Source organism: Dasypus novemcinctus, chromosome 30, assembly GCF_030445035.2.
Source record: "Dasypus novemcinctus isolate mDasNov1 chromosome 30, mDasNov1.1.hap2, whole genome shotgun sequence".
Taxonomy (NCBI): Eukaryota; Metazoa; Chordata; class Mammalia; order Cingulata; family Dasypodidae; genus Dasypus; species Dasypus novemcinctus.
This window is the reverse complement of record NC_080702.1, coordinates 10,220,865-10,248,074: the sequence shown is the minus strand read 5'-3', so window position 1 is coordinate 10,248,074 and position 27,210 is coordinate 10,220,865.

Sequence of the window (27,210 nt, the reverse complement as noted above, 5' to 3'; positions counted from 1 at the left end):
AAGCCTACAAGTGCTGGAGAGAAAGTGGAGGAATGGGAACACCATCCACTGCTGGTGGAAATGCAGAACAACCCAGCCAATCAGGAGGAGAGTTTGGCGGTTTCTCAAAAATTAGCTATAGACTTGCCATATGACCCAGCAATTCCACTGCTGGGCATTTACCCAGATGAACTGAAAACAAGGATACAAGCCAATATATGCACACCAACGTTCATAGCAGCATTATTCACTATTGCCAAAAATTGGAATCCACCCAAATGCCCATCAACAGATGAATGGATAAATAAAATGTGGTATAAACATACAATAGAATACTACTCAGCTGTAAATAGGAATACAGTACAAACATATGGGATAACGTGTATGAATCTTAAGGACCTTATGTTGAGTGAAGCAAGGCAGGCATTGAAGGACAAATACTACATGACCTCTTTGATACAAAACAAGCAAACCAAACTGTCTCAGAGAACTAGAGACTGGAAGATAGGCTTAAAGGATTTTGGAGGGGGGGAGAGGAAGATTGGGACCTGATGCCTACATGGGTGAAATCTATGATTTGTACAGGAAAGGGATAAGATGGGGGCATAGGAATATCTTTGGAAGGAGATTTGTGGACTTGAGGGAGACTAGGTTTGGAAGGATGGGTCAGATGGCCCAAGGAATTGGGGTTGGGATGGGGGAAACGATTTAATATGGGAGACTCTCAGGTATATGGTTGAAACTATAAGGTTGAGAAAACTCTTTAGAAAATATAATAAGGAAGGATTATGTGTTTAACGTACTTAAGAGGGGGCAACTGGCACAGGGTCAGGTTGTTAGGGGGTGCGTGAGTATTCACACTGTCATAGTTTGATAAATCATTGGGTGGAGACTGCACAATGAGTGTGAAGAGTACCCACATCCTGGGGAGACCTGGTGTTCTGAAACAGAGAATTGTGTCCCTTGAGAGAGTCGGTGACTCCCAATGGGTTAGGGCAGTCTAGTATGTGAAGCCTTCAGCATTGTTGCAAGTATCTGTAAATCTGGTCCTCAAGTAGTGAAGATTGATTTTCACTGTGGGCCCTGAGAGAAGGGGAAGAGAGGTATAGAATAGATGGAAGCAGTGTAACTAGGGGGCAATGGAAGTGTTCCACAAGATCATGTAATGATGGATATAGGACATGAAAAGGTACACCAAAAATGTATACAAGTCTATAAACTGAAATGTAAACCATAATGTAAAACATAAGGAAACTAAAATTTTGGAAATTTGTACAGTGTAAAATGTAAACCATAATGTGAACCAAAATGGAACCATGTTTGAAAGCTATGTTTCAAAATCTGTACATCAGCTGCAGCAAATGTAGCATGAACATGTAAAAAGGTCATTGCTGGGGAAGGGGGTAAGGGCTTGATATTGGTTATATGGGATTCCCCTATATTGTATATGTGATTTACTGTGATCTGAAACATTTTTGAAGACAAAATTAAAAATTAGAAAAAAAGAAAATAAAGAATGGATGTAGGGAAACGGACTTTGGCCCAGTGGTTAGGGCGTCCGTCTACCACATGGGAGGTCCGCAGTTCAAGCCCCGGGCCTCCTTGACCCGTGTGGAGCTGGCCCATGCGCAGTGCTGATGCGCGCAAGGAGTGCAGTGCCACACAGGGGTGTCCCCCGCGTAGGGGAGCCCCACGCGCAAGGAGTGCACCCATAAGGAGAGCCGCCCAGCGCGAAGGAGGGAGCAGCCTGCCGAGGAATGGCGCTGCCCACACTTCCCGTGCCGCTGATGACAACAGAAGCAGACAAAGAAACAAGACGCAGCAAAAAGACACAGAAAACAGACAACCGGGGGAGGGGAATTAAATAAATAAAAATAAATCTTTAAAAAAAAATAAAAAAGAATGGATGTAGACACTGAGGAAGAAATGAAAGAAAATTCCTTACCATTGTATATACAGGGCAACACCTATTACAGAGATAAAAGGCAAAACATTAAAAGCAAAGCTTTATAATATTTATCATTTTTATTAATACACCAATTTGTTTTTACTTTATCTTAGTATTTCTTAATTAGTATGTATATTTCTAATCTTTAAACCCATCACTATATTTCATTTTCCTATTAAATGAATTTGGCAATATATTAGGCTTCAATGTTGAGGAAGTTTGGACCACAGAAAGGTTCAACTATGGCAGGAGAAGAACACTGTTGTGGGGTGTTATTGATGGGGACACATTGTTGGGAGGGAGTTCTCCAGGGCATGTATATAGGGGACAAAAAAATGTTCTGATATAGGTTGGGTATTTTCATAGTAGTTATAGTTACAAATGACAACTGAGGAAGTGCTGAGCTCCTACTCAGGGAAGCTCTGTCACATTCCCTAATGGAACATCAAAAATCCCCCAAATGCAATGGCAAAGACCAACAAGGTAGGATGGTCTAATGATGAGCCATTGATACTGATGATGATGCTTATTAGCCTGTGTGCCTGAAATAAGAACTAGGCCTAGGGCTGCAGTATGCCTAAGAGTTACCTCCTGAGAACCTCCATGTTGCTTAATGTGGCCACTCTCTAAGTCAAACTCAGCATGTAAATGCAATACCTTCTCCCCAGTGTGGGACATGACTCCCAGGGATGAGCCTCCCTGGCACTGAGGGATTACTACTAATCACTAACTGGTGATGCAGCTAGAAAGAGACCTTGAACAAAAGGACCAGCAGAATATCTCAGCCTACATGTATGATCATGTATTAAAAAAGGATTTTTGTCCTTGAATAAAGGGGACATGGTAAAGAGAAATGAGTTTCTATGGCTAAGAGTCTTCAAAAATGTTTGGAGGTCATCAAAGTGGTCATGCATACGCACACCTCAGCAGGACCCCCAGAAACAGCTTAAGTAGATAGAACCTTATTTACTGGTAATCCTGATGGCTACAGAGACCCACAGGATATATGGTCATGGCAGATCAATTTTGAGTTCTGTACCATGTCATTGGGTCCTACTTTGGAATTTGTGCTCCTGAGAGTGATCAGCTGGACTCAGATGTGACTTTTCTACACATGCCTCTTCTGTCATTTTTAATGAACCTGTGGTTGGTGCTAGGGATGGTGTATACTCAGTGGACTTCAATCTCTGGACTGCCCATGTACCAGCTGGACCCTAAGCCTCAGCAGAGTTGCAACCCCTACTCTCTGGTTCTTTGGACTTACCCAGGTCAGTTAACAGGGAGTTGAAGATGGTCAACCAACACACCAGAGAACCAAGAGGGCCTACAACTGCATCTATCAGTCATGTGGAACCTAAACCCAATCGTAGAGGTGGAGTGGACATCACCATCCCAGGTTCCACAGAATGGGGGAATAAAATATAGATTAGAGTGGACTTACTGATATTCTACTATAAAACTATTGTGACTAGTAATAGAAGAAATTGTATCACTGGCATGGAGGAAGTCTCCACAGTAGTGGCAGAGGGCAGAGAGAGAGCAGAAGAGGTGTGATGAGGGTATATTTTTGGAACCTGGAGTTGTCCTACATGATATAGCAGGGTCAGTTGCTGGACATTACATATCCTGTTTTAACCCACTGCATGTACTGGAGGTGAGTGTGAACTACAGGATAAACTAATATCCCCATAGTGCAGCAGCACCCCCAAATTTGTTCCCCAGGTGTGATGAGTGTGCTACAATGATGGGGGAGGTTGCTGGTGTCTGAGGAGTGGAGTGGGGAGGTGGGAGTATATGGGAACCTCTTATATTTTTTAATGTAACTTTTTTTGTGAAGTATATATCTTCAAAAATACAATTTACAAAAATGATGGGGTGGGGTGGGGAGTGGGGTATATAGGAACCTTTTTTTTTTAATGTAATGTTTTTGGGATCTATCACCAATATAAAATGAGTCAATAAAATTTAAAAAAGGCTGATTCATGTGCATTTGAGAAGAATGAATATCCTTCTGTGGAATTTTCTGTATGTATCTGTTAGGTCTAGTTCATTTACCCTATTATTCAGTTCTTTGCTTCCTTTCTTATTTTTCTTCTATTGTTGTGAGTGGTATATTGGCTTTGCCAACTATTATTGTAGACACATTTATGTTTCCCTTCATTTTTGCTAGTTTGCCACATGTATTTGGGGGTTTCATGGTTAGGTTCATAAATATTGATGATTCTTATTTCTTCTTGTTGACTTGCCCCTTTTATTAATAAGTATTAGTATTCTTCTTTGTAACTTACCACAGCTTTTGGCTGAAAGTCTATTTTGTCTGATATCAGTATAGCTACTCCAGTTCTTTTTTAGCTAATATTTGGATGGCATTATGTTTATAATATTTCACTTTCAGCATATTTTATTCTTTGTTTCAAAGGTGAGTCTCCTGTAAGTAAATTATACCTGAGTCTTGTTTTTTATCCATTCTGCAAACCTATGTGTGCTTGTTGGGGAGTTTAATCCATTAACATTTAGTTTTATTTCTGTACTGGCAGTACTTACTTCAGTTGTTTTGTACTTTGGTGTTTATATGTCATGTCTTTTCTTGTCTTTTTTTTTCTTTTATTGCAACCACCGTTTTTGTATTGTTCTTTTGTGAGGTATCTGACTGATCCCTTTGTCATTTATGTATCTGTTTCTTTTTAGAAATGCTTTCTTTGTAGTTACCTTGGTGTTCTTATTACACAGACTTCATCTATAATACTCTTATTGAAAAGATAACAACTTATGATCAATTATGAACATTTTTTTCTGCTCCAATATCCCTCTGTTTCCCCTCTTTATGTTCTTTTTTCCCACTTTACCACTTTGTATTATACTTGCCCATTATCAAGAAATATGCTTTTTTCTTGTTCAATTGTATTCTGACATTTTTAGGAATTAAAGAGTAGAGTTATACAGTTAGAATCAGTACACTGGGTTTTACATTTATGCTTTTAGTTACCCTGGTAATCTTCATTTTCTTACACAACTCCAAGCCACTTTCTCTTGTCTTTTCTTTTTAACCTTCAAAGCTCCCATTAGTAATTCTTGTAGGTCAGTTTTTTGTTGACAAACTATCTAATTTTTTGTTTATGTATGGATATTATAAACTCCCCCTCAGACTATTATTCAGATTATACTCAGGCTAAAGTATAATGGTAAAAACAGCTAAACTTTGAGCCTGTCCATGTGAGAAGGAGGCTGGAAACCACTATTTTGACTCTGCCCCTGGTGTGAGGGGAAAGGGCGGCTGAATGAAAATCACAGTTCTTGTAGGGACCAGCTGCTTTCCACTCAGATCAGATTGCATCTGTAGCCTAAAACCAGCACCACTTCTGGCAGGGAGGAAGCTGGGGTGACCTGCACCAACTCCCTGTGAAATGGCAAGCCACCTAGAGAGGTTGGTGCCAATCCTACTATAGCAGCACAAACCACCTCAGGAGCTATTCTGTTCCTAGAGTTAGAAGTTCCATTTCCCATAAATTGTGAAGGAGGAGACAATTGTCCACAGACCTCAGTTACTGAATAGTGGGCTTGGCTAGCTAAAGTACAACAGCTAAGGTTTGAACCTGTCCATGCTGGAAAGAGTCCATAGTTGCCATTTGACACTGCCCCTGACATGAGGGGAAGCCTTGCTGACTGAAAATCCAGTGAAGTTAGGAAATGGCTTTTTCCCACCAAGATCTGATTGCAGCCTTACCCTAGGCTCCAGCACCACCACCAGCAGAGAGGATACCAATACATTGAAAGTGAAAGGTTGGAAAAAATATCTTCCATGCATGGCATAACCAAAACAAACTAACAAAAAAGCTGGGGTAGCAATACTTTTATTAGATGATATAGACTTTAAAAGCAAAACTGTTATTAGAGACAAGGAAAGATATTAAATATTAATAAATTGGATGATTCCTCAGGAAGAAATAACAATCATAAACAAATATGCACCTAACTGAGATGTCCCAAGATACATGTAGTAAATACTAGAAAACTTAAGAGAGAAATAGACATTGCTACAATAGTAGTTGGAGATTTCAATAAACCATTCTCACCATTGGGTAGAGCATCTGGGCAGAGGATCAACAAAGAAATAAAGAGCTTGAATAATGTGATGAATGAAAAAATCTAATAAATATATACAGAACATTGTGCACCCAAACAGCAGGATATTCATTCTTTTCAACTGGTCATGGATCTTTCTCCAGGATGGAATATATATTAAATCACAAAGCAGATCTCAATAAATTCAACAAAGTCAAAATTAGGCAAAGTACTTTCTCTGATCATAAAGAAGTAATGTTGGAAATGAACAAATGGCAGAAAAAGGGTAACTTGGCATACATATATGGAAATTAAACAACACATTCTTAAATAATCAATGGGTCAAAGAAGAAATTCCAAGAGATATCAATAAATATCTCAAGATGAATCACAAAGAGAACACCATGTATCATAACCTATGGGGTGCACCAAAGGCAGTGTTGATAGGAAAATTTATAGTTCTCAATGCTTACATTAAAAAAGAACAAAGATCTAAAATCAGTTACCTAACTACCACATCTAAAGCAAATAGAAAAAGAGAGCAAACTAATCCCAAAGCAATACATAACAAATATAAGAGCAGAAATGAATGAAATTGAGAACAAAAAAAATAGAATTAAAACCAAAAGTTGGTTCTTTGAGAAGGTTAACAAAATTGATGAACACTTAGCTTGACTGACCAAGAAAAAAATAAAGATGCAAATAAATGAAATAAAAATTGAAAATAGTGACATTATTACTGACCCCACAGAAATAATAGAGATTGTAAGAGGATACTATGAACAACTTTATGTCAAAAAACTAGACAATGTAGATGAATTGGATAAATTCCTAGAAATGTACAAATGCCCATTGACCTTAGAAAAAATAGAAGATCTCAACAAACCAATCACAAGAGATTGAAACAGTCATCAAACCGCTCCCCAAAATGGAAAAGCCCAGGACCAGATGGTTTCACAAGTACATTCTACCAAGCATTCAAAGAAGATTTAATACCAATCTTAGTCAAGGTCTTCCAAAATATTGAACAAGAGTGAGTGCTACCAAACTCATTATATGAAGCCAGTATCATCCTAATACCAAAGACAGATAAAGATATTACAAAAAAATAAACTTACAGACCCATTTCTCTAATGAATACAGAGGCAAAAGTCCTCAATAAAATACAAGCTAACTGAATCCAACAACATATTAAAAGACTTATTCATCATGATCAAGTGAATTTTTATACGAGGCACACAAGTGTGGTCCAACAGAAGAAAACCAATCAGCATAATACACCTCATTAATAAATCAAAGAAGAAAAATCACATGTTCTTATCAATTGACAGAGAAAAGGCTTTGATGAAATACAACATCCGTTCTTGATATAAATACTACCAAAGAAAGGAATTTAAAGAAACTTTCTCAACATGATAAAGGCCATATGTGAAAAACCTGTTGCTATTAATAACATTGTCCTCAATGTTGCTATTAATAACATTGTCCTCAATGGTCAAAGACTGAAAGCTTTCCTATTGAGATCAGGGACAAAATAAGGATGCCCACTGTCACCACTCTTGTTTAGTACAGTGCTAGAGACTCTAGCTAGAGCAATCAGGAAACAAAAAGAAGTAAAAGGCAGGAAGCAGATGTGGCTCAATTGACTGGGCTCCCATCAACCATATGGGAGGCCCTGGGTTCAATTCCCGTGGCCTCCTTGTGAAGGCAAGCTGATGGCCCTGCTCAGGGGAGCTGACAGCTACAGAGAGCTGACTGCCTGTGCCTGTGCAGAGCTGATGGCCCGTGCCCACAGAGTTAATGCAGCAAGATGATGAAACAAAGGGAGACAAGCAGACACAGAAGAATGCATAGTGAATGGACACAGAGAACAGACATCAAGCAAGCAGGAAGGGGGATAAATAAATAAAATAAATCTTAAAAAAAAATTAAATGTGAGAGGCTGCTGGGAATATGGTGGCTGAGTGAGCTTGCCTGGTAATGTCTCTGCAGGGGGCGGCTGGGCAGTGTTGAAGGCTCTTTGGGACCGTGCTGTTTTGGGGATTTTTGCTGGTTGGAAGGTGTCTGGACGTCGATTTGGTGGGAAGGTAACAGAGAGGATACGTCTATAATAAATAAACAGAGGTCCCAGCTGGGCACGGGAAGTTCCCTCCTTGGGTGGGCAGAGCCGCGGTAGCGGGCGCTCCTGCAGCTCCAGGAGCCTCCACGGCCAGGGTTTGTTTTTTGTTTTTTGTTTTCCTTTTTCTGGAGGCTTTGCGGTGCTGAGGAATTTGCGGATACTGGGCCGGCTGGTGAGGGGTTGATGGGACAAGACTCCTTTGCAGATCGATTTGGGGAGACAGACGGTGTTTTGTTGTGAAGCGGGGGACGTTTTGGTCGCCGGACAGGGCGGGTAGCGCTTCCGCCTGGAGCTCCATCCCCACAGGTCCGGCTGCCGATCTGCAACGGAATTGGATTTTTGGCAATAAGGGGGCACAATTGGGAGACTGTTGTAGGGTGCAGTGAGGGAGGAGGACACGTCTGGAAGCCGATTGGGGAATATTTTGCAAAGTTTGGGGTTTCCGGTCTCGGAGTCTGTTTTCGGCGTTTCCAGCTGAAGCCCAGGCTTGGGATCTGGGTCATTGAACTGGCTGTGGTGTAGAGGCACCCTCAAGTGGCCGTTTTGTGGGAGCACAGGGACGGAGCTGTCCAAAGGCTGAAACCCTGAGGAGTAGGTGAATTGCAGGGATCACACATTTAATATAGAGTTTGCGGACCTGGCTTCCCCATGGGGCTGGCACCCAGCTACGGGGATCCCTGAGGGCTGTGTTGCACTGCAGGGCTCCTAAGCTTCCTGTGGACCAGATTTGAGGTTGCCAGGTCTGGGTCCCCTGGACTCTGGCGGTCCACACCCCAGACTCACACCTCTTGAGTCTTCAGTGTCTCAGACTTTCCACCCCTGAATCCATCATGCCCTGGGGTCTACCTGGGGTCCTTGAGTGCCCTGGACCTTAACGTTTGCATTTTATCTTTATTGGTTCATATTGTTTTGTTTTTATTTTCATTTTATCTTATTTTTCACTCTTTTTGACTCCCTGATTGCTAATATTGCATTATCCCCTAGTCTTTTCCCCTAGCGTGTCCCCCAAAGTCCTTTTTTTTATACAGTTATTTACGGTTTTTTTTTGTTGTTGTTTTAGATAGTGTTGCAATTGTGACACGTGTATACCTGTATCTCTCTTCCCCCTATCTGTTCCCCACCATTTGCCCATCCTCTTTTTCTTTCTTCCTTTCTTCTTGTCTTACTTTTTTTCTTTATTATAATTAGTTTTTCTTTTTTGGTTTTCTCTTTCCCTCTTGTCCCTCATTTTCCACTTATTTTATTTTAATTCAAGTATACAATAGGTGCTACAGGGAACACATCACATTTGCAGGGTTTTCCCATCCTCCACTGCCTCATTTCTGTGTGAACTGATTTAGGCTACCTACACTATCCCCCTTCCCCTGCATCTTGATATCCACTATCATCTACTGTCTCTCCTATATTCCACCCCCCACCTCCCTTTCTTTGATCCACAAAGTGTCTAACTCTTAATTTCTAATACCTTTGTTCTGTTTTCTGTCTGGTATCCACTCTTGAAACTATTACCTTTCTTTTCTTTTTCCCTCTCTCACGAAAACAATAGCTTTGTAGTTCATGCCATATTCCTCCCATATTCAGTCATCTACCTCATAAAAGGTACTCTACCTACAGCTATAACTCTACACAATCTACATGAATCTAACCTCCATCCTCCCAGATTTCATATTCTTGCTTTGTTAACATATATCACCAATACAATTCTACACTTTTTCCTTGCTTACACAATTGCCTTTCCCTGGCACTAATACTTTCCTTTAAAGTGAACTTAACCAGCAACAAGAAATTAGAATAAGAAGAACAAAGTGACAAAAAGAAGATATAACACTTACACAAAAATAACAGCTAATTAATCTCCAAGACTAGACAAAGAAGCTAAGGAACTGATTAAACCCGTCAAGATAAAAGGATGACCAGAAAGCAAAAAAAATTGACAAACCAAATCAGTAATCAGGAAAACATGGCTGAATCCAATCAACAAACTAAAAATCAGGAAGGGGAGCAGAACTTTGCACAAGCAATGAAAGATCTAACAACATTTATCACCAACAAATTTGATGAAGTAATGAAAGAGGTTAACAACATGAAGACAGCACTGGGAGGGGAAATTGCAGACATACGCAAAAATATAACAGACATGATGGGAATGAACACCACAGTTCAAGAAATAAAAAATACACTTGCAGCAAATATCAACAGACTAGAAGAGGCAGAGCAGAGAATTAGTGATGTGGAAGACAATACATCACAAATCAAACAGATAGTAGAAGGCATCGATAAAAAGATAGAAAAAATCCAGCTAGGATTTAGGGACCTGAATGACAATGCAAAACGCTCAAATATACGTATTATAGGTATTCCAGAAGAAGAAGAGAAGGGAAAGGGGTCAGAAGGAGTGTTGCAGGAAATAATGGCTGAAAACTTCCCAAATCTACTGAAAGAGACAGACGTACATATCCAAGAAGCACAGCACACTCCACTGGTCATAAACCCCAACAGGCCCACCCCAAGACATATACTCGTCAAATTATCCAATGCTCAACACAAAGAGAAAATCCTAAAAGCAGCAAGGGAAAAGAAAACCATCACATACAAGGGAAGCTCCATAAGATTAAGTGCTGATTTCTCTTCTGAAACCATGGAGGCAAGGAGGCAGTGGTATGATATAGTCAAGGTACTAAAGGAAAAAAATTTCCAACCAAGAATACTCTATCCAGCTAAACTAGCATTCAAACATGATGGAGAGTTCAAAATATTCACAGACAAACAGAAACTGAAAGAGTATACCAACAAGAAACCTCCCCTTCAAGAAATTCTAAAGGGAGTTCTGCAGGAAGAAAGGAAAAAACAGGAAAGGCAGAGTTGGAGGAGAGTATAAGACCAACAACAACAACAAAAAAGACAAAAAATATATATACAAACAAAATATGACAAACACAAATCCAATCAAAATATGGCTAACACAAATAATCCCTTGATAGTAATAACACTGAATGTCAACGGATTAAACTCACCTATCAAAAGATTCAGACTGGGACATTGGATAAGGAAATATGACCCATCCATATGCTGTCTACAAGAGACACATCTTAGACCCAGAGACGCATGGAGATTGAAAGTGAATGGCTGGAAAACAATCATACAAGCTAACAATAACCAAAAAAAAGGCAGGAGTAGCTATATTAATATCAGACAAAATAGACTTTAAATGTGAAACAATTGTGAGAGACAAAGAAGGATACTACATTTTAGTGAAAGGGAAAATCTGTCAAGAAGATCGAACAATCATAAATATTTATGCCGCTAACAAGGGTGCCTCTAAATATGTCAGGCAAACACTGGAAAAACTAAGTGAAACTATAGATACATCTACAATTATAGTGGGGGATTTTAATACACCACTATCAACTCTGGACAGAACATCTCAAAAGAGAATCACCAAAGAAACAAAACATCTGAACAGTATATTAGAGGAGCTGGATCTAATAGATATATATAGATCGCTACACCCAAACACAGCAGGATATACATTTTTCTCAAGCGCACATGGATCATTCTCCAAGATAGATCATATGCTAGGCCACAAAGAAAGGCTGAACGAATTCAGAAAGATTGAAATCATACAAAACATTATATCTGACCACAGTGGAGTCAAGCTGGAGATTTGCAAGGGACAGAAGTCCAGATTTCACACCACGATTTGGAAATTAAACAGCACACTCTTAGAAAAACAGTGAGTCAAAGAGGAAATCTCAAAAGAAATCAATGACTACCTTGAAACAAATGATAATGATAACACAACATACCAAAATTTATGGGATGCAGCAAAAGCAGTACTGAGAGGGAAGTTTATAGCCATAAATTCATATATCAAAAAAGAAGAAAGAGCAAAAAGTGAAGAACTAACAGCACATTTGAAGGAATTAGAAAAACAACAAAAAAGTAACACAACAGGAAGAAGAAGGAAGGAAATAACAAAGATAAGAGCAGAACTAAATGAAATAGAAAATAAGAAAGCACTTGAACAGATAAACAAGACCAAGAACTGGTTTTTTGAGAAGATTAACAAAATTGACAAACCTTTAGCGACACTAACAAAGAAAAAAAGAGAGAAGATGCAAATACACAAAATAAGAAATGAGAAAGGTGATATCACCACTGACCCCACAGAAATAAAGACTATCGTAAGAGGATATTTTGAAAAACTATATTCCAACAAAAATGACAATCTAGAGGAAATGGACAAATTCCTAGAAACACATAAGCAGCCCATATTGACAAAAGAAGAAATTGATGATCTTAACAAACCAATCACAAGCAGAGAGATAGAATCAGTTATTAAAAATCTCCCAACTAAGAAGAGCCCAGGGCCAGATGGCTTCACAGGTGAATTCTACAAAACATTCCGGAAAGAACTGACACCAATCCTGCTGAAACTATTCCAAAAAATTGAAACAGAAAGAACATTACCCAACTCCTTCTATGATGCCAACATTACCCTAGTACCAAAGCCAAACAAAGACATCACAAGAAAGGAAAATTACAGACCAATTTCTCTAATGAACCTAGACGCAAAAATACTTAACAAAATACTTGCTAATCGTATTCAACAACACATTAAATGAATTATACACCACGACCAAGTGGGATTCATCCCAGGTATGCAAGGATGGTTCAACATAAGAAAATCAATCAACGTAATACACCATATAAACAGATTAATGAAAAAAAATCACGTGATTATATCTATTGATGCAGAAAAAGCATTTGACAAAATACAGCACCCTTTCTTGATAAAATCACTCCAAAAGATTGGAATACAGGGAAATTTTTTGAACATGATAAAGAGTATATATGAAAAACCTAAAGCCAATATTGTGTACAATGGAGAAATTCTAGACTCCTTCCCTCTAAACTCAGGAACAAGACAAGGATGCCCACTGTCTCCACTCCTATTTAACATTGTCTTAGAAGTACTTGCTCGAGCACTGAGGCAAGAGCCAGAAATAAAAGGCATTCAAATTGGAAAGGAAGAAGTCAAAATGTCATTATTTGCAGATGACATGATCCTATACATAGAAAACCCTGAGAGATCTACAACAAATATTCTAGAACTCACAAATGAGTTTAGTAAAGTTGCAGGTTATAAGATCAATGCGCAAAAATCAGTAGCATTTCTGTACACCAATAATGAGCAAGATCAGGAGGAAATCAAGAAACAAATACCATTCACAATAGTAAATTAAAAAATCAAATACTTAGGAATAAATTTAACTAAAGAAGTAAAGAACTTATACACCGAGAACTATACAAGATTGTTCAAGGAAATCAAAGAAGACCTAAATAAATGGAAGACTATTCCATGTTCATGGATAGGAAGACTGAACATTATTAAGATGTCTATCCTACCAAAACTGATCTACACATTCAATGCAATCCCAATAAAAATCAACACAGCCTTCTTTAAGGAATTAGAAAAACTAACTATGAAATTTATTTGGAAAGGAAAGAGACCCCGAATAGCCAAAGACATACTGAAAAAGAAAAAGGAAATTGGAGGAATCACACTACCTGACTTCAAAACATACTACAAAGCTACGGTGGTGAAAACAGCATGGTATTGGCATAAGGAGAGACACGTAGACCAATGGAATCGAATTGAAAGCTCTGATATAGAACCTCACATATATAGCCACATAATATTCGATAAAGCCACCAAACCCTCTCAACTGGGAGAGAGTGTCCTATTCAACAAATGGTGTCTGGAGAACTGGATAGCCATATGTAGAAGAATGAAAGAAGATTACCATCTCACACCTTATACAAAGATCAACTCAAGATGGATCAAAGACCTAAATATAAGAGCCAAGACCATAAAAACCTTAGAAAGCAGTGTAGGGAAACATCTACAGGACCTTGTAATAGGTAATGGATTTATGAATATCTCACCAAAAGCACGAGCAGCAAAAGAACTGATAGATAAATGGGACTTCCTCAAAATTAAAGCCTTTTGCACCTCAAAGGAATTTGTCAAGAAAGTAAAAAGGGAGCCCACACAGTGGGAGAAAATATTTGGCAACCATATATCTGATAAGAAACTTATAACTTGCATACATAAAGAACTCCTATATCTTGAAAATAAAAAGATAAACAACCCATTTAAAAAATGGGAAAAAGACTTAAACAGACACTTCTCCAAAGAAGAAATACAAATGGCAAAAAAGCACATGAAAAAATGTTCCAAATCTCTAGCTATCAGGGAAATGCAAATCAAAACCACAATGAGATACCATCTTACACCCATAAGATTGGCAGCTATGAAAAAAACAGAAGAATACAAGTGCTAGAGAGGATGTGAAGAAAGGGGAACACTCATCCACTGCTGGTGGGAATGCAGAAGGATCCAACCATTCTGGAGGACAGTATGGCGGTTTCTCAAAAAACTAGCCATAGATTTGCCATATGACCCAGCAATACCACTGCTGGGTATATACCCAGCAGAACTGAAAACAAGGATGCAAACCAATATATGTACACCAATGTTCATAGCAGCATTGTTCACTATTGCCAAAAGTTGGAATCAACCCAAATGCCCATCAACAGATGAGTGGATCAATAAAATGTGGTATATACACACAATGGAATACTACTCGGCTGTAAGAACAAACACACTACAAACACATGTGATAACATGGATGAATCTTGAGAACCTTATGTTGAGTGAAGCAACCCAGACATTGAAGGATAAATACTACATGACCTCAATGATTTGAAATAACCAAGCCGCCCTAGATAGCAAGAGACTGAACAATAGGCTTACAGGAAATCTGAGGGTGGAGGAAGGATGTGAGCCGATGTCTACAGGGGTGGAATTTAAGACGAGCTGGTGGTAAGTATGAACACAAAGAAGAGATAAAGGGGGGGCAGGGGTTGCCTTTGGTTGGGGCTTTGCGGGTTTGAGGGAGGCTGGGGATGGTCGGATGGGTAACATTGCCCAAAAGTGGGGGGAGGGAGGGGTAACATACGAACACAGGAGAGGGTCAGGTGTTGGTGGAGAGTAAAATGCCGAGAAAATCATATCAAAATATAATAAAGAGGGCTACCTGTTTAGAATGCTCGGAGGGGAGGGTCTGATGCAGGACGGGCTCCTGGGGAATGTCTAAATGCTCATTCTGCCAGAGTGGGTGACACCATGGGGTAGAAACCCAAGTAGTGAGAGTGGGGGTGGACCCACATCCTGGGGAGGACTAATGCCATCAAATAGAGGGAACTGTATCCCTCGAGAGAAAGGGTGGCTCCCAGGGCATTGGGGCAGTTGAGCAAGTTAGACCCTGAACACTATTCCATCTATATCTGGAAGTGGCTCCTTGGGAAACGGAGGCTGGCTGTCACTGTGGGCACCAAGGTGGAAGGGAAAATGGACATTAAATGTGTGTAACCAAGGTAAATGGGGGGTAAGAGAGGAGTTTCGTGAGAGTACACAAGGATGGATATAAAACATGTAATATTACAGCATAACATATAGGAGATGACAGACTGATAATGTAAACCATAATGTAAAACATAGGATAACTAAGAATGTAAAAAACTGTGTATCCTAAAGTATGCACCACAATGTAAGCACAAATGTCACCTTGTTTGAAAGCTATTGTCTCAGACTCTGTACATTACGTTAAGTAAATATGATGTGAATAGGGTGTAAGAGTATCGCTGTGGAAGGGAAAGGTTTTGTGGTGGGTGTATGGGAGTGCTGTATACTATATATATGCATTGCTGTGGTCTAGGGCTCCTGTGAAGAGAAGCTCAATAATTAGGGGGGGGGGGGGGAAAGATAGGATGTAGAATTTTTTCCAAGTCAACATGTATTCTTTATATAATCTTTAAACCCATAGCTATATGCCATTTCCTAGTAAGGGACCCTGACATTATATTGGGCTTCAAATTTCAGGGAGTTCTGGACCACAGAGTGGTTCAACAAAGGCAATGGAGGAATACTGGTATGGGATACCATTGACAGGGGATATATGGCTGAAAGGGAGCTGTACAGAACATATGTCCAGGGTGCATGGCAATGTTTGGATATACTCATAGTGGCAACAATTAAAAACCACAGCAGGGGGGGTACTGTGTTCCTGGCCAGTGGTGCTCTGTCGTGGTCCCTAGGGGAGCAGTGACAGTCTCCCAGGTGCAGCGGCGGGGACCGGGAGGGAGTGAGGGCTCAACAGTGAGCCCATAACGCTAATGACTATGCTTGGGAGCTGATAAGCCTAAAATAAGAACAAGGCCTAGAGCAGCATTGTGCCTGGGAATTTCCTCCTGTCAGCTTTCATGTTACTCAAATGTGGCCAGTCTCGAAGCCAAACTCAGCATGTAAATGCAATGCCTTCCCCCCAGCGTGGGACATGACACCCGGGGATGAGTCTCCCTGGCACCGAGGGACCACTATCAACTATCAACTGATGATGCAACTGGAAAATGACCTCATACGGAAGGTTCAACGCGGATCAGCGGAATATCCCTGTCTACATAAAATAACATGACTTTAAAATGCTGTTTGACCTAATGTAAGGGGGAAATGGAAAGGAGAAATGAGTTTATATGGCTACGAGTCTCTGAAAAAGAGTCTGGAGGCTGTCAGAAGGATTGCCCTCATGCACAACTGAGCAGAGTCAGAGAGACAGATAAAGCAGATACAACCCCCAGATATCGGTTCCTTCGAGGGCTAAAGAGACCCATGGGAGTTATGGTCATGGCTGATGGGGTTAACTACCAGGTCAGATGGCCCCTCTTTGGAACTGGTGTTTATGTGTGATGAATCTGGACTCAGATGGGATCTCTCTTCATAAGACTTTCATGCTAATGTGCTGGAGGTGCAGTTAGTGTCGGGGTTTAAGATATATTTAGGGGATTTGAATCTCTGGACTGACAATGTGATAGCCAGGTCCTGAGCCTCAACAGACTCCAGCACCTACAATCTGACTTATTGGGCTCACCACACTCAGCTAAGATGGAGTTGAAGAAGGACAACCACTGCACCATGGAGCCTAGAGTGATTACAACTGAAAGTGGGAGGATTGCATCCAGCATCCATGTGGAATCTGAGCCTCCTCTTGACATAGAGGTGCAATGGACACAACCAATCCAATGTCCACATAGAAAAGGTGGCATTGGATTGAGAAAAGTGGATATGATGGCTGATGGGTATGGGGAAAGGCAGGAAGAGATGAGAGGTGGAGGCGTCTTTGGGACATGGAGCTGCCCTGGATGGTGCTTCAGGGGCAATCACCGGACATTGTAAATCCTCACAGGGCCCACTGGATGGAATGGGGGAGAGTGTGGGCCATGGTGTGAACCGTTGACCATGGGGTGCGGGGGTGCCCAGAGATATACTTGCCAAATGCAAAGGCTGTGTCATGATGATGGGAGGGAGTGTTGCTGAGGGGGGGGAGAGGTGGGGTGGGGGAGGTATGGTTCAATGGGACCTCATATATATATATTTTTAATGTAATATTATTACAAAGTAAATAAAATAAAAAAAATAATTAAAAAAAAACCATTTCTCAATTAAATATACTGGATACATAAAAAAAAAAATTAAATGCATCCAAATTGGAAAGGAAGAAGTAAAACCTTTGCTATTCACAAATGATATGATCCTATATCTAGAAATTCCTTAAAAAATCTTCAAGAAAGCTGCTAGATCTATTAATAAATATTTCAGTAGGGTGTCAGGATACAAGATCAATACGCAAAAATCAGCGGTGTTTCTATATCCTACTAATGAGCAATGTGAAGAGGAAATCAAGAAAAAATTCCATTTACAGTAGCAAATAAATGAATCAATTATTTAGGAATAAACTTAAGCAAGGATGTAAAGCCCTTGCATTCTGAAAATTAGAGTGCATTGCTAAAAGAAATTTTAAAAAAATACAAATAATTAGAAGAACCTTTCATGCTTATGGATTTGAAGACTAAATATCATTAAGATTCCTTTTCTACCCAAAATGATATACAGATTCAAGGCAATCCCAATAAAATTTCCACCAGCATTTTTTAAACAAACAGAAAGCACAATTATCAAATTTATCTGGAAGACTAAGAGGCCCTGAATAGGCAGAAACCTCTTTAAAAGGATAAATGAAGTTGAAGACTCAGACTTCATGACTTACAACATATTACCTAGTTATAGCAGTAAAAACAGCATGTATTGGCATAAAGATGACCACATAAACCAATGGAACTGAATTGATGGTTCAGAAATTGACCCACATCTCTATGGCTAAGTGATTTTTTACAAGCCTGTCAAACCCACCCAGGTGGCACAGAATGGTCTAGTTAATAAATGGTGCTGGGAGAACTGGATATCCATAGCCAAGACCCCTATCTCAAACCTTATATAAAAATTAACTCAAAAAGGATCAAACACCTAAAAATAAAAGCAAATACCATAAAGATCTTAGAAGAAAATGTAGGGAAACATATTCAAGGCCTGGTGGAAGAGGTAGGGCATGATGTCATCCAAGTGACTGCACGCTTGTCATGTTTCCTGCAAAAAACCTGAGTGGGGACAGAATCCAGTCTGAGTGAAGAGTGTTAGGAACCTACAAAGCAGGAGGTATCTGGACATGAATCTGGAGAGACAGCTAAAAATCAGTGCTTTTTCAAGGTAAAACCATGGATTTCTCACAATGGAGCTTGAAGCTGTGGGAAGACAAACCCTTCCCCTAGGGCTGATAGCTTCAGCAGTCTCTGAACACCGCCAGTCACACAGCGACATTCCTGAGGCCCATGTTCCCCAAACAAATGATCCCTGAACCTGTGTTCCCTGAACCTCACATTCCCCAAACACTGCATTCTCCTTAACCCTCTTTCCACAAAGCCATGTACCCCAAGCCCACATTATCCCAAACCCATGTTCCCCAAACCCATCAGTCCCTGAGCTCAGGCATTCCCCTAGCCCTCCACTCTTGGATGAACTCTGAAAGTGGGAGAGTTTTGCTGAGGGGTGCAGAGGGGCCTGAGATGTGCAGGTTCAATTTTTTGGTCCCCCTTTTTATGAGCTTGGAGGAGCATACCAGCTGGCTTGGGGAGTGGCCAGGAAGAGAGGAGATGTAAATCTGCTGAGAGAGTAAAATTTCCTAAAAGCCCTGAGATTGGGAAACTTGGTCTGGGAGAAGGTGGAGTCAGCAAATTACCTAGTTCTCTGATGCACACTTAAGGGAGGGGTACAGTAGGATGTGCTTTGTAGGCTTCCACTAGCATATTTAGAGTTCCTGGCAAGGTGTGGATGCGCACTCTCAAAGAAACAAAGAATTATTATTTTTTCTGGTGTGTTGGTTTACCAGGGTCCCATATGAATCTCCAAGGGGAGCCCTCATAAATCCCTATGACTGCCTTGGGAAAGAGGGAAGTGAGGAAGGGAGAAATGGGGAAGAATAGACTCCTAATCAGTTTATTCAATTACAAAGAGGATTCCTTGCTTGAGGCCTTGTCTGGTCTTTTTTGTTGGTTTGTTTTCTTGTCTTTCCTTCCTCTTCATTCCCCCACAGACCCCTTTTTATTCCTTACTTGCTTTTTTTCCCCCTTTTCCTTTTCTTTTTCTTTCTTTCTTTTCTTTTTTTTTCATTTTTTCTATTAGGTAGTGCAGGCAGTGTTTCTTATTTGCTGTGCTTCCTCATCTTCTATATCCTCTTTCCTGTGTGTACTGATCTTGGCTACTAACACTATTCCCTTTCCTTTACATCTTTCTATCTTCCATTGTCTATTGTTTTTCTTACATTCCACCTCTCTTTGCTTAGTCCCCAATTTTTCTGACTTTATATTTCTGAAACCTCCATTCTGTTTTCTATCTTTTATTCACTCTTTGTGTTTTTGTCCTTTCTTTTCTCATCCTCTCTCTCCTGACCACACTGGTCTTTTAATTCATACTATATTCTTCCCCATATTCACTTTACATCTCATTGTATGTACTCTGCTTTTTTACTGTTACAACTCTACATAGCTTTCATGAGTTTAATATCCTTTCTCCTAGATCTCACATGGTTCCTCTGCTAACATTTACTATCTATATGACTATTATACTTTTTCTTTTCTTACCTCTTTTAATTTCCCTGGCCCTAATATTTTCTCACGGGAACTTAGAAAACAGCAAGGAAACAGAAAAAGGACAAACTGTCAAAGAGAAGAATTAACACTGACATAAAAGCAACACCTAAATAAACCCCAAGACTAGACAGAGAAGCTAATCAACTGAATAAACCCATCAAGATAAAATGATGACCAGACAGCAAAAAAAATTACAAACCATACCAATAATCAGGAAAACATGTCCCAATCCAATGAACAAACTAAAAACCAGGAAGAGAAGCAGAATATTGAACAACTAATCAAAGCTCTCAAAACATATATCATGGACCAATTTAATGAAATGAAGGAAGAGATTAAGGATATTAAGAAAACGCTTGGAGAGCATACAAAAGAAATTGTAACCATGCAAAACAACATAATAGATATGATGGTGGTGAACAGCACAATCCAAGAAATCAAAAACACACTCTCAGCCACTAAGAGCAGATTTGAAGAGGCAGAGGAAAGAGTTAGTGATGGTGAAGACAGTACATCTGAAATCACATAGATAGTAGCATTGATTTAAAAAAATAGAAAAAATGCCACAGGAACTTAGGGACCTGAATGACAACACAAAATGCACAAACAAATGCATTATAGGCATCTCAAAACGAGAAGAGACGGGAAAGAGGCAGAAGGGGTGTTAGAGGAAATAATGGCTGAAAAATTCTCAAGCCTATTGAGGGAGATGGTTGTACATGTCCAGGAAGCACAACACACCTCAAACAGCATAAATCCCAACAGCCCACTTGAAGACATATCCTAGTCAAATTATCCAATGCTCAAGACAAAGAGAAAATACTGAAAGCAGTATGAGAAAAGAGAACCACCACATACAAGGGAGGCTCAATAAGATTAAATGCTGATTTCTCATCTGAAACCATGGAGGCAAGAAGGCAGTGGTATGACATAGTCAAGGTAGAAAAAGAAAAAAATTCAACCAAGAATACGCTATCCAGCAAAACTGGCATTCAAAAATTTATGGAGAGTAAAAAATATTCACAGATAAAAAGAAACTAAGAGAGTATGCTTGCCCTTCAAGAAAAAATAAAGGGAGTGCTGAAGGAGGAAAGGAACAAAACAAGAGAGACAGAGTGGAAGGAGTGTATAAGAACAACTAAAAAGACAAAAAGAGAAAAAAAACACAACATCATTTGACAAACACAAATCCAAAGAAAATATGTCTGATGTAAGTAATTCCTTGAAAGTAACAACACTGAATGTCAATGGATTAAACTCACCTGTCAAGAGATGCAGATTGGAAGAATGAATAAGGAAATATATCCTATCTATATGCTGTGTACAAGAAACACATCTTAGACATGGGGAATCAAGGAACTTGAAATTGAATGTAGGGAAGCATCTACAGGACCTTGTAATAGGAAATGACTTTATGTACTTCACAGCCAAAGAACAAGCAGCAAAAGAACAAATAGATAAATGGGACGCCCTCAAAATTAAACCCTTTTGTACTTCAAAGGAGTTTATCAAGAAAGTGGAAAAAACAGCCCACCCAATGGGAGAAAATATTTGGTAACCATGTATCTGATAGGAGACTAATATGCTGCATATACAAAGAACACGTATATCTCAAAAGTAAAAAGAAAAGAACAACCCATTTTAAAAATAGGCAAGAGATCTGAACAGATGCTTCTCCAAGGACGAAATACAAATGGCTAAATAGCACATGAAAAGGTGCTTCAGATTATTAATTATTAGGGAAATTAAAATCAAACTACAATGAGATACCATCTTACTCCCATAAGACTGGCTATCAAAAAATCTGAAAACTACAAGTTTTGGAGAGAATGTGGAGGAATGAGAACACTCATCCACTGCTGGTGGGAATGCAAAAGAATCCAGCCATTCTGGAGGACAGTTTGGTGGTTTCTCAAAAAACTAGCTATAGATTTGTCATATGACCCAGTAATTCCACAGCTGGGCATATGCCCAAAAGAACTGAAAGCAAGGACACACCGATAAATGCACACAAATGCTCATAGTGGCAATATTCACTATTGAAAAAAGTTGGAACCAACCCAAATGCCTATCAACAGATGAATGGATAAACAAAATGTGGTATATACATACAATAGAATACTACTCCAGTATAAGAAGTAATGTAGTACAAACACATGGGATAGCATGGATGAATCTTGAGGACCTTATGTTGAGTGAAGCAAGCTAGACATTGAAGGACAAATAACACACGACCAATCTGATAAGTAATAAGCAAACCAAGCAGTCTCAGAGAGCTAGAGACTGGATGATAGGCTTACAGGAAATTGGGGGGAGAGAGGAAGGTTGTGAGCTGACGCCTACATGGTTGAAATCTACGATGAAGTGGAGGTAAGTGTTTGTACAAGGAAGGGATAAAATGGGGGCATAGAGATGCCATTGGGTGGGGCTTTGCTGTCTTGAGGTGATCTAGGGTTGGAAGAATGGGTTAAATGGCCCAAGGAATTGGGGGTAGGGTTGGGGGAATAGTTGAATATGGGAGATTTTCGGGTATGATGTTGAAACTATAATTTTGAGAAAACCCTTTAGAAAGTAAAAGGAAGGATTAACTGTTTAAGGCATTTGAGGGGAGGATCTGGCACAGGGACAGGCTTCTAGGGAGTATGTGAGAGTGTACAGCTTGTCATATTCTGTTATAACACTGTTTGGGGACCCATACAACGAGTGGGAAGGTGTACTTACATCTTGGGGAGGGCTGATGATGTCAAACAGAGGGAATTGTGTTTCTCGAGAGATTGGCGGTTCCCAATGGGGAGCACAGTCCAGTGTGTCAAGACCTCAGCATTGTTACAAGTACTTGTGAATCTGGTCATTCAAGCAGTGAAGCTTGATTGTCACTGTGGGCCCTGAGGGAAGGGGGAGAGAGGAATAGAATAGATGGGAGCAGAGTAACTAGGGGGCAATGAAAGTGTTCCTCAAGTTCATGCAATGATGGATACAGGACATGTTAAATTTCAACAAAAATGTATAAAAGTCTATGGGCTAAAATGTAAACCATAAGGCAAATGATAATGTAACAAAAAATTTAGAAATTTGCACAGTCTAAATATAAACCGTATGTAAAAAAGGGAACAATGTTTGATAGCTATGTTTCAATATCTGTACATCAGCGGCACCATATAAAACATGAACATGTAAAAATATCATTGCTGGAGAAAGGGGAAAAGAGTTTGATATTGGATATATGGGAGTCCTGTATATTGTATATGTGACCTTATTGTGATCTAAATTTTTTTTGAGGACAAAATTAAATATTAGGGGAAAAAAGGATGTAGACACTGAGGAAAAAATGAAAGAAATTGCCTTGCCACTGTACAGACAGGGCAACTGCCATTATAGTGATGAAAGGCAAAATGGCAAAAACAGTTTTATGATATTTTCCATTTTTTAATACTCCAATTTATTTTTACATTATTTTCTCTCAATTAGTATGTATTCTATTTCTAATCTTTAAAACTATCCTTACTATTTCATTTTACTATACATTGAATTTGGCAATAAACTAGGCTTCCTTTTTTAAAATGTTTGGGACCACAGAGGGTTTCGACTATGACAGGGGAGGAATGCTGGTGTGGGGTGATACATATGAGGGACACATGGTTGGGAGGGAGTTCTTCAGGGCATGTATATAGGGTGTATAAAAATGTTTGGATATTCGTTGTGCTTTTTCAGAGTAGTTACATTTTCTAATGACAACTGAGGGAATGCCAAGTTGCTAGCTAGCGGGGAGCTCTGTCACATTCCCCAATGGAAGAGCAACAATCTCCCAAGTGCAAGGGCAAAGACTAGTGAAGAAGGATGCTTCAATGATGAGCCCTTGATATTGATGACTAGGCTTATGAGCCTGTGTGCCTCAAATCTGAACTACGCCTAGAGCTGCAGGGTGCCTAAGTGTTACCTCCTTAGAACCTCCATGTTATTCAAATGTGGCCACTCTCTAAGCCAAACTCAGCATGTGAATTCATTACCATCTCCTCAATGTGGGACATGATTGCTGGGGATGAGTATGGCACTGAGAGATTACTACCAATCACTAACTGGAGATGCAAGTAGAAAAAGACCTTGAATAAAAGGGGGAATTGGTAAAGACAAATGAGTTTTATGGCTAAGATTCTTCAAAGATTCATGATGTCATTAGAAGGTTTCACTTACGCATGCCTCAGCAGGATCTCAGAGACAGCCAAAGTAAATAAAACCCTGGTACTCATTCTCTGCAGGGATATAGAGACATACAGGTTCTACAGCCATGGCACGTTGGCTCTGGTGCTCAGTGCCTTGTCAGTGGGCCCTACTTTGGAGTTTTTGTTCCAGAGTGTGATGGAGATGGACTCAGTTGTCACCTTTCTACAAATGCTTCTTCTGTCACTTTTACTGAACCTGTGGTTGGTGCGAGGTTTGGTGTATACCCAGAATACTTCAGTCTCTGGACTGTGCATGTGCCACCTAGGCCCTGAGCCTTAGCAGAGTTGCAACTCCTACTTCCCAGTTCATTGGACTTACACAGGTCCGCTAACAGGAAGATGAAGATGGTCAACCACCACACCAGGGAACTGAGAGTGCCTACAACTCCAAGCAGGAGAATCACATCCATCAACCACATAGGATCTAAGTCTCCTCTTGATATAGAGGTGGAGTGAACATCACCAACCCAGGGTCCACAAGTTGGAGGAATAAAATATGGATTAGAGTGAACTTACTTGTATTCTATTATAGAACTGTTGTGACTAGCAATGGAAGAAGGAATAGCCTTGTTCTGGAGAAAGTGATCATCATAGTTGCTGAGGGCAGGGAGAGGGAAGAGGAGGTAAGATGTGGGCTTGGAGTTGTCCTATGTGATATTGCAGGGACAGATGCTGGACATTATATGTCCTGCCATAGCCCACTGAATGTACTGGGGTAGAGTGTGAACTACAATGTAAACTATAATTCATGTGGTAGAGCAGTGCTCCAAAACATGTATTCACTAAATGCAATGATTGTGCCACAATGAAGAAAGAGGTTGTTGATGTGGGAGTAGTGGGGGGTGGGGTGAGGGGTGGGCTATGTCAGAACCTCTTATATTTTTAATGTAACCTTTTTTGTGATCTATGTATCTTTACAAAAAAGACAATTTAATAAGAATAAAATAGCCAGCAATCCAATAAAAAAATGGGCAAAAATTTAAATAGACATTTCTCCAAAGAGGAAATACAATTGGCCAAAAAGCACATGAAAAAATGTTCTACATCACTAGCTCTTAGGGAAATACAAAACAAACCACAATAAGATATCATCTAACCCCACATAAAATGACCATTATTTTAAAAAAGACAAAATAAATGATGGAGGGGATGTGGAGAAATAGGAATACTCCTTCACTTTTGGTGGGATTGTAAAATGGTGCAGCCTCTGTGGAAGACAGTTTGGAAGTTCCTCAGGAAGATAAATATAGACCTGTCATATGATCCAGGAGTTCCTCTACTAAGAATATATTCAGAGGAATTAAAAACTATGGCACAAACAGACATCTGCACACCCGTGTTCATAGAAGCATTATTCACAATTGCCAAAAGATGGAAACAATCCAGGTGTCTATCAACCAATGAATATGAATGGATAAACAAATCATGATATATACATATGATGGAATACTATGCTGCAGTAAGAAGAAATGAAATTGGGACACATATGATAACATGGATTAATCTTGAAGACATTACACTAAGTGAAGTAGACCAGTCACAAAAGGACAAATATTACATGGTCTTTTTTTTTTTTAATTAATTAATTTATTTTTTTATTGACTTTGTAATAATATTACATTAAAAATATATATGTGAGGTCCCATTCAACCCCACCCCCCCACCCCCCCTCTCGCCCCCCCCCAACAACACTCATTCCCATCATCATGACACATCCATTGGATTTGGTAAGTACATCTTTGGGCACCTCTGCACCTCATAGACAATGGTCCACATCATGGCCCATACTCTCCTCCATTCCATCCAGTGGGCCCTGTGAGGATTTACAATGTCCGGTGATTACCTCTGAAGCATACATGGTCTTATTAATATGAAGAATAAACACATGACATTAAAACCTAGAATATAGGTTATTAGGTGATAAGAGGAGGGTTGAGGAGAACTACTGACACTTAATGTATGTAAAAGATTCAACTAACTTTGCTGTAAAAGTGTGGAAATGGATAAAGTTGATAGTAACATATTAATGAGTAGCAGCCTGTTTATAAATTGGATTGTGGCTGAAAAGTGAAGTCTGGGGAAGTAAATGTCAATATTCTCAGTTACTCTGTAAGCATAAAATAATGACTACAATGATGAATCAGCTTTGGGAAGAGATTACAATCCTCCCCTCCCTTATTTTTGTTGATTTCTCAATCTTGAGCAATTTGGGATGATGTCCACTCTGACTGCTTCAGGCTGAGAAGGGACATAGTTATTATGGGGCAGAGGTTTGGAATTTTTTGGCTTGAAATTGAAGATGCTCCTTCCTTTTGTCATTTGTCTGGTCTATCATCGGTTTTTTAAAATTTTTATTATCACTTTTAAAGATATGTAGACACAAAAAGATGTTATATTAAAAAAAAATAAAGAGGTTCCCATATACTCCACTCCCCACAACCCCATTTCTTCCCACATTGACAATTTCTTTCATTAATGTGGTACATTCATTGCATTTGATGAGTACATTTTGGAGCAGTGCTACATAGCATGGATTATAGTTTATGCTGAAGTTTTACACTCTCTCCAAGTCTATTCAGTGGGTTATGGCAGGGTATATAATGTCCTGCATCATTGTTTTGCTAGTTGTCCAGGACAGGCCAGAAAAAGAGAAGACTAGGAATTGGCCACACATTTCATGGGTTTCAGAGATCAACCTGCATAGGAAAAATCCAAATTCATAAATCTCTGAAAAATTGTAGCAGTTTGATATGATTATGAATTCCAAAAGTAGATAT